Here is a 9,545-nt window from a genome sequence, read left to right as displayed (position 1 = left end):
AACTTGGACCTGGCTTTGCATTTAGGGACCTAGCTTTGCATTTAGTCATGCATAAGGAAGGCATGACTTCCCAGTTATGCTTGAGTGGCCCCTAAAACTGACTCAGCATATGTGACTTCTCCAAGCTGGGCCTTGTGCTCCCATCTCTGGGCAGTACATGTATGCTGAGCTAAGTGGATGTAACACATCTTAAAGTTTATCGCTGCTACAGGTAGGTAGCCGTGTTGGTCTGAGTCAAAGCAAAATAGAAAAATTCCTTCAGTAGCACCTTAAAGACCAACTAAGTTTTTATTTTGGTATGAGTTTTCGTGTGCATGCACACTTCTTCAGATACCTGCTGTTATTGTAGTTGTTGCTGTTATTTTATCGCTGCTGTTATTGTAGTTGTTGTCGTAGTGTGTCAATGCACAGAGCTTTACAAAATAATGTGAGGGCAGCTGAAAGGAGACTGCAACCGTGCATTCAGCATAGGAGGAGGCCACAAATGAATGAGAGGAAGATGGAGGCCAGGGGGATGAAATACCTCCCATTCAGCTACATATTCTTAGGTTATTTTCAATAGGGAGTGAGGTTGGAAGATGCCTGGAAATTTCAATCCTGGGTCGGGGAATTAGATACAGCAAGTGGGTTTTAGAGGTAGAGTAAGTTCTTTGTCATCTTTTAGCTGACAAGATGTTTTGCAGATTTTTTTAACCTCATTCTAACAATAACAACTCTGGTAAGGTTGGGCTAAGAGATTACTCTAGCCAAAGTTGTGCAAGCTATAGCCCACAGACTCCTCTGGCGTTTCAGCATCACCCAGTCTTCCTCCTCCTCCTCCCAGCTTTCTCCTGGTCCTCATTTTAGTGGGTGACGAAGTTGAACTGTCTCCTCATCAGCCTTCCTGCTGTCCTCTTACAATCCTAGCCTGGCAAGTCACAAAGGCATGATGTGTGCATCAGGCCAGCTGGGTCTCACTTAGGGACCAAACTTCTGCTTTGTTTTCCTGACAGTGGAGTGTAAGTGGTGGAGATTGTGGTAGCTGCCATTGCTGCAGATTTAGTCACAGCCAGTCACTTGTGTCTTGGGCCATTTGAGGGCTGATCATCCAGGTTGGAAGTCACCCTGGGTCAGCTGGTAGATGGCACCTTCACAGTGCTAGAGTTGGGCTCGCCCCCCCCAATACACTTTCCATCCCATGGGTGACTACCAAGGCAAAAGGTTTGTCCACAAGTGCTGTAGGCCAACCGGGGTGCTTCCTTACAGGCTGAGGAAAAGCAAAGTAAGGGCTCCCAAACAGGAAATGAGAAGGAGACGGCACGACGGAAGATTCCCCTTGCCCTCTGATATTGCAACAGAGAGTGACTTGGGGCATAGGAAGATGGTGACTCAAGTCTCAGCACTTGCAAGATACAGTTGCCCATGTAGATCCGGACGCTGTCTCGGTATCTGTTCTGTGAAGGTTTGACTTCACTGAGATTTAAGGTCATTGCTTTCCCCAAAAATAAAAAAATAAAAGGGGGAGAAATGTTTAAAATGGAGTCATCAGGCGTGAGGCGACAGGCGCCATCAGCAAAGTGCGGTGTCGGCAGGAACTGGCCCCCCTCACTAAATGACTCGAAAGGGAATGGCCCCGTGTTTGTGCTGAGGCGGCAGAGAACGGCAGGGAGAGAGCAAGCCAAGCAAGCCCAAAAACTCCATTAATTAAAGAAACTCGTTAATGAGGGACATTTAATCAGTGCAAGATTGGATCCAACTCTGAGCCTTGCCAATGAGGCAGGCAAGGCAGCGTGGGCCAGGCTCTGCAGAAGCATCCAGAGCAGAATAGCAAGCTCTAGGTGCACGAGGAACCAGAGAACAGACAGATGTCGGAGCGAGCAGCAGGCTGGGCTTCAGGGAGATTCCCTCGAGGGGCAGGATCAAGTGGCGTTCTCAGCTCAGAGGCTCGTCCTTGTTTCTTAAGGCATGCATCCAAATGGAAAGTGAAATGCGCCACTGCAAGTGGTATGTGTCTGCTTGCAATTGTATATATTCCATAAGGTGCTGGGTATATTCTGCATCCCATTTGCCCCTGATTCACCTGCAGAAGAATGTTCATTTTGTACACTGCAGAAGTCTTGCTGGAGAAAGCAGAAATGAGGAGGGGCTGGGAGGAGGAGCACATGAGCCGGGTCCCCTAAATTCCTAGCCTAGGTCACATCCATGCCACACCTGTAAAGCACGTAGCTTTCCTACAAAGAATCCTGGGAACTGTAGTTTGCTAAAGGTGCTGGGAATTGCGTTGCAGGTTGCAGGGGTGGGGTAAAATTTTGGCTGTACCTTGTAAAGTACATCACTACCTGATAAAACACATCAATTCCTAATAGGGTTGCCAGACTCAATAGAGGACAGGACTTCTGTGCCTTTAATTGCCCTGCTCTCTTTTGAGTCTAGAAACCTTAAAGAGAAACCAGCAGGCCCTTTGCTTGGAAATTAAACAAAGGGTCTGCTGGTTTCTCTTTAAGGTTTCCAGACTCAAAAGAGAGATGGGCAATTAAAGGCACAGAAGTCCTGTCCTTTATTGAGTCTGGCAACCCTAATTCCTAACTTGGAGAAAGCAGGAAAAAATTAAGGTCTTAGTGAGTAAAGCTGTAAACAACTTAGGGCCAGCCTACCTGAAGAACTGCCTTTCTCCATAGATTCCTTCCTGTTCTTTGATAGTGTTGTTAACTGTTCCTTATGGTGTCTGCCTGACAGCCACAAGCAATGGGCCATTTAGCCTAGCAGCATCAATACTGTGGAATTGGTTGTCTTTGTATATTAGGCAGGCATCCTCCATGTTTAGTATTAGACACCAGCCAGAAACATTTTTATTTATACCATCTTCCCCTACCATACGATCCCGTTTTATGTTCTTCTGGTCTTTGTGTTTTTATGTCTTTCCTTTTTATTTGATGTTGCTTTTACATACAATGGGTTATACCCAACCAAGTTGTCCTGTTAGTACAAGGGCTTCTATCTGCACAGTGGGACTTCCTCTTCCTCTCCTCTACCTGTACACACACAAACACACAAACCTCAGATCTGTTATAATAATAATAATAATAATAATAATAATAATAATAATAATAATAATAATAAATTATTTATACCCCGCCCATCTGGCTGGGCTTCCCCTGCCACTCTGGGCGGCTTCCAACAAACATTAAAATACATCAAATATCACATCACATCAAATATCACATCAAAAAACTTCCCTAAACAAGGCTGCCTTTAGGTATTTTCTAAATGTCAGGTAGTTGTTTATCTCTCTGACCTCTGATGGGAGGGTGTTCCACAGGGCGGGTGCCACTACCGAGAAGGCCCTCTGCCTGGTTCCCTGTAGCTTTGCTTCTGTTAGGGAAAGAGTTCCCCAGCTCTCCAGACCCGATTTGGGGGGGGGGGCAAGGGAGTGTGTTGGAAAAGGAAGCCCCACTGTGCAGGCCGAAGTCCTTGAACGAACTGGACAACTTTATTAGATGCAACCCCCCACTTTGAGATTATTTTTCTCTCTTCCCCCCACTTTTGATTTAGTGGCTCAGAAATCTATGTATACATAAATGAGTTTCTGCATATCTATAGACCTTGCTCTGGAGACTGGAAGCATGGTGTAGTTGAAGGTCCTGTCACTGATCTGAGTTGCCCCTAATAAATATTTTTCTCTTAAGATTCAGTGAGTAAGACTTGACACAGTCTGAGAAGCGTTCCTGTCTTTTATCACACTGGCCATACACTGAGGCACCGTGTTGCGAAAGTTACTATGCCCTTCTACTCCCTGCCTCCTGCCCCCAGCACACCCATTTTTATTACAGCATAAACCAGGGGTCGGCAAGGTTTACCTCGCCTGGGCCGGTTTAGTCCAGTGGAGATCCCTCCGTGGGCCGGATTGCCGATGTCTGCACAGACACTATTTCCGGCGTCTGCACAGATGTGATTTTTGGCGTCTGCGCATACGCAATTTTCAGCGCTGCGGAAGCGAGTCCCTGCGCTGTGCTGTGCTGGTTTAGCGCAGCGGGCAGGGACTCGCTGAGCGGATGGGGCGGCTCATGGGCCGGTTAAACAACCCCTGTGGGCTGCTTGTGGCCCACGGGCCTTAGGTTGCCTACCCCTGGCATAAACCATGGGAGAAAAGTGGGAAGAAATAGGTTCAAAGGAGAATAGGTGGGCTGAGGCTGTTGGCTGAAGCAATAGCTTGTGCAAAGCAGAGGATGGGAAGAGCATCGTGTGCATCCTGGGAGGGTGATGGGATGGGATCCGATATGTGAAACGGATTTCCTACTTGAGCAGATCCCAGCAGGCTCTCATCCCTAATTGGAGTGTGTGTGAGGGAGGAAATGAGGAACAAAGCAAGAAAATTCTTTAGGGAGTTGTTTAGCTCATTCCTGGCACCCTGCACATTCTCTCTTGCAGATGCACCAGCACATACACGCGCACACACATCATGATAATGTCCTTATGTCTCTACTACCAAGAGATTTGTCACTTGGAGCTATAGATCTGGGCAGATGTGTCACAGAGAGACACTCTGGAGATCAGGTGAACCTAATGGGCCCTGAAAGAAATCATCTTCAAGATGATGAGTGCTGAGACAGGTCAAATTAATAATGGAGATTATCAGGGATGTTGCAGGGAAGAGAGATTAGAATCTGCAACATCAGGAGACGGCAAGTGTGGCACTTGTTTTTGTATTCTCTGTACATTTCCCTGTCCCCTCTGGCATCCCTCCCACCAACCATCCGCTCTCCCACCCCCTGCTGCCCCATCTGCTTTACATCTAGAAAGACTCCCACACACTCCACAGGTAGACTGGCAATGGAAAGCCATCGCTGGAAGATGTGGTGCGGGTGGGTACAGTGAGAGGCAGAGAAGTGCACACAGTGGGGTAGATACTGCCCTGGTTTCTCCATTCATGCTGGAATTTCTCCTCCCCACCCTCCCTATCCTTACTATCTGGGAACCTCGGCTTGTAACTGGGGGAAAACGAGCCCTTCTCTTGGTGACGCAGCATTGAAAAAGTGAATGTCTCAGCAGAAGCCATTGATTATGATTGTCAGGTGTCTATTATTTTAAGAGACATCTCCTGTTTTACACAATTGCTTCTAATTCCAGGCTATCACCACACTGCAGACTGTACTGTCTGATGCTAATTTCAGTACATTATAGTGCTCAGCAGGGCTTGTGTGTGTGTGTGATCTTTGTATTAAAAGTTGATCTGATAGCTCCTTTATCATAAGGCAAAGGCACCTTTTTCTGTGGAATGGCAAGAGGAAGCATCTCATGAACACAGGCATCTGCTGAAGAGCACAGGCTAGAAACTGCGGCAGGAAAGCAGTGACGGTTCAGAATGCAATTCAGTTCGCGTTTTATTCTAAGAAACTTGGTTTTGCACAGTAACAATATGCAAGCGTTACCAAAATCTATGGGAAGTGCAGATCACTAGCTTAGCTGGCAAGAAGTGGGGAGATAGTTGTAGCCATCCCACATCATTTGAGGAGGGAGTACTCAGATTCCATTGTTGAGGTACCCATTCCTATTCTCTTGTTCAGCACAGTCCATTGTTGAGCCTGCATGCGAGGTGGCATGTGCACACTGCACAAAACACTGGCTTTTCTTCTCTTTCATAACTCAGCACATTTTTCTTCTCATTTATTTCGGTTAATTTTGGATTATTTCTTTAATGTGGCCATACTTTCCCGCATTTGGGACACTGAACTCTTGCAGGGCATTCCTCTCCACATCTGCTCAGAAGCAAGTCCCATTCAGTTTAATGGGACTTACTCCCAGGTAAGTGTCTGTAGCGTTGCAGCCTCCTGTCTCTTATTGCGTGTCACACTGCTTCTTTCAGGGTTTAGAAAGTTTTGTACCTCTCACTTTTAACCTCCACTTCATAGTGAATGAGAGATGCAGAATGTGACAGTGTAATTTTGGGCTTTACAGCTTGGGTCCCCATGTAAAAAATAATAATAATGCTCCCTGTAGTAATTTAGCATATCAGATGTAGATATAGTTAGAATCTAGCCTTTCTGTTGTTCTAGTGTACAGATGTTCCAGTATAGTATCAGCATGAAGCTTTATATATGAAGAACATTCAAAAATAGAACCTCATCTTACCTGCAGCATGTCAAGAACTTGAGTTTAACATATTATTTAATATTTGGCAAAGGTTTTCTTAATGTTGCAACCTGTACAGAATACTAGTCATGTAATTCTTGGGAAGGCTGGGTGATCTGTGATTGTCCAGCTTCCTTCAAAGCTTGATTTCTGTTTTGTATTGTAAGTGCTAGTTCTAGTGATCTGAGCATCATTTCATCAGGTTAATAAGGAAATGTGGGCATGGTTTGTGTTTAAATTAAGGCTTACGTCTCCCCTCTACCCATGTCCCTCCAGTAATGTACAACTGTGGGAAATATATTATATAATTGCCTTAATGTTCACCTACCTTCCTTTTGTTTCACTTGGCTTTAACCTGCAGCAGGAGGAGAAATACTAATTTTCTTACTTCATACCATGTATTCTTCATTTAGGGAAATATGTTGGGAGGTGTGGGTCGACAGCACGGAAACAGTACCTTGCAACATGTTGTTTGGGCCTAAGTTTTTATTTATGTATAAGAACTGTGGGCTGCCATACTAATGATAAAACTAGAAACTGACTCTGTTCCCCATTATTAGATTAAGTTGCATGTTGATGTTGAAGTTCCCGGTACCTGGAGAAATTGTTGGCCAGGCTGTAAATACAGCAATGTCATGGCCTGGTGGCGTGTTGTTGTTTTTAAACATGATCTTAATTTAAAGTATCTCTCAGCATTTCATACCACAAATTAATAAGCAGAAAGATGGTGAAAAAATGTGTTAGTGGCAGCTTTCTTGTGAGAATTGATTTAGTTGGTGGTTTCTTCATTTCATAAAACCTGCATAGAGCTTTCTGCTAAATGAAGTCAGAAACTTCATGATGAGTCCCAGGTAAATAAATTTAAGGTGTATTAAAATATTATTTCATTGCAATATTGTTTTATTTTGTTTTTGGACGTCAGGCTGCTTCACATTACTTCTCATTCTGCCGTTTATTTGGTGACCCAAGTTTTGAAAACTTCTGTAGGTTTTAAGATGGAATGTATTATTGGGACACATTATCAAGACTTGTAAATCATGCATTTATCTCTTGAATCCTGTTTCATGGCAATTTAAGCCTCAACCCTGGGTGTCTCTCACCTGTCATTTTTAAAAGCAGTAGAGCTGGCAAATACTTCACCCTTTTTTGGTATGTATGAGCTTAGTGATGAGAGCCTATATTGTGAAGATGTGACAAGGAGGAAATCAGTTTTGTGCCCATAGCTTATTTCATGTTTTTTAAGGTCAGGAATGGGTAACATAGCAGCCCATGGAGTTTTATTTTTATTGTCCCCTGCATGGACCTTCATTGTGATTTGTGAAGTCCTCTCAGGCCTGCACTCTGTTCTTCCCAGCTCACAGTAATCAGCATATTGATGCTACAAACCGTTTTATGCTCGCTCATTTCACATGAAGCATGATGCAACAGAATTTTGGTGTCTCTGCAATACATTAAGTGGGTGGAGAAAGTCTTCAAATGTTGGAAATCCACAGTGGACATACCTAATTTGATTCCTTTGGCCCAGCTAAGTAAGAGTGGGTAGGGAAGTGAGCTGATGGGCTGAAGAAGCTGCCAACTTTTACATTAGATATTGCATTATCCTTTTGTTGAGGATGTTGCTAAACAATGGCTTGCTGATGATGCAGCTATGGGAAATTGCAGAGCACCTACTGTTCCTCACAAGCCACCCAACAATCAGTTTATGTTGTTGTTTATTTCTACATGTGAGTCAGAACTTATACTCCTTTTTCCTAGAATGTAATGTATCTCTAGCTAGGGGCAGTTGTGAAGGTCTGCTTATAAGTGGCAATCTTATTGAAACTGTTGGCTGTGTTTCATGTACCACTAAAGGCAGAGGAACCCATCATCTGTGGCCTTTGTTTCCTGCAGAGGGAAGAATACATGGGTCACCAAATATAGTACCTTCATTCCAGTGGTGACAAATGAGGGCATTATGTAAGACCACTATTTATAATGTAATGTTAATACCATTATATGACCCCCAAATCCTGCTCACCATGGAGCAATATCTTTAAAATGACCAAGAAAATATTCTAAGCAGACAGCAAATGCATACATGCAACTTCTTCCAGAAAAATGTTTCGTTTCTCTGTGAGAAAACAAGCACATTTTACTAATTTATAACCACGTTAAATACAAGCAGTTTACTTATACATACATACGGGCCCACGTAATTTATTGTAGTTTCTTTACACCCACAGGGATACTCAACCCAGTAGGCATTACCCAAGAGGCTGCCTGGGGTGGCAAAATACTAAGAATGCCAGAGGAGTCTGAAAATCACAAAGCAAGAAAATGGTCTGTGGTCTAAACCACTGAGCCTCTTCAGTTTGCCGATCAGGTCGGCGGGGTGAGCTCCTGTTGCCCTGTCTCAGCTTCTGCCAACCTAGCAGTTTGAAAGCATACCAGTGCAAGTAGATAAATAGGTACTGCTGCGGCGGGAAGGTAAACAGCATTTCCATGCCCTTCTAAGGATCTCCATTCTCCAGTAGAACCTGGAAGGGCAACACAGACTGAAGGACTATATAAGAGCTTGGTTAGCCCAAGTGACGCTGACACAAAACCCCACACATACACTAAGTAGAAGAATAGAAGAATTGCAGACTTCTGGCTGTCCACATATTGTACCAGAGACTCATCAGTCCCTGTGTTCTCAGTAACTGCCCTGTGGGTCTCATGGTCTTGTTGGTGTTGTTCTTCCCAGGTCCTTTGGGTATTAAATTCTGGAGTTTGTTTCCAAAACATGTAGTGATGACCACTAACTTGAATGGCTTAAAAATAAATAGACATGTTTATGAAGGGCAAGGCTATAAATGGCTCCTAGCCATGATGGGGATGTTCTACCTCTACTCTCAGAGTGTGCATTTGAATACCAGTTGCTGGAAACCGCAGCAGCAGAGAGTGTTGCTATACTCAGGTCCTAGTTGTGTGTTACTAATCAGCATCTGGTTGGCCACCGTGATGCTGGACTGGACAGACCTTTGGCCTGATCCATCTGGGATCTTTTTATGTCCCTGTGGAAGTAGCAAGATACAAACCTAATATATACAAGATTTTGAAAATCTTCATAGGGGAATCTAGATATCTCAGCATTCTTTTACTTTTTAAAGCACTGCTTTCTAACCCAATGACTGCAGATAAAAAAAACCAATGTGACATCTACTGTGTTTTTTCTGGGTAGGAAACATTTTTGCTGATGGCATAGGATGAGACTAAGCCTGGATAAGGATTCCAGCAATCTAGGAGAGGTAAATGGCAGAGGTGCCCAACTACTATGTCTGGGAAACAAAGCACCTGGTGCGTTCATAGGACTCCATTTCTCACAGTCGCAATGCCATTTACACACCAGAAATTGGATTGTAGCACAAACATGATCATAGATTCATAACCATCACTGTCACTCAGTACTTTTCCAA

Source organism: Zootoca vivipara, chromosome 2, assembly GCF_963506605.1.
Source record: "Zootoca vivipara chromosome 2, rZooViv1.1, whole genome shotgun sequence".
NCBI classification, from domain to species: Eukaryota; Metazoa; Chordata; class Lepidosauria; order Squamata; family Lacertidae; genus Zootoca; species Zootoca vivipara.
Note: the sequence above shows the minus strand (reverse complement) of the source record.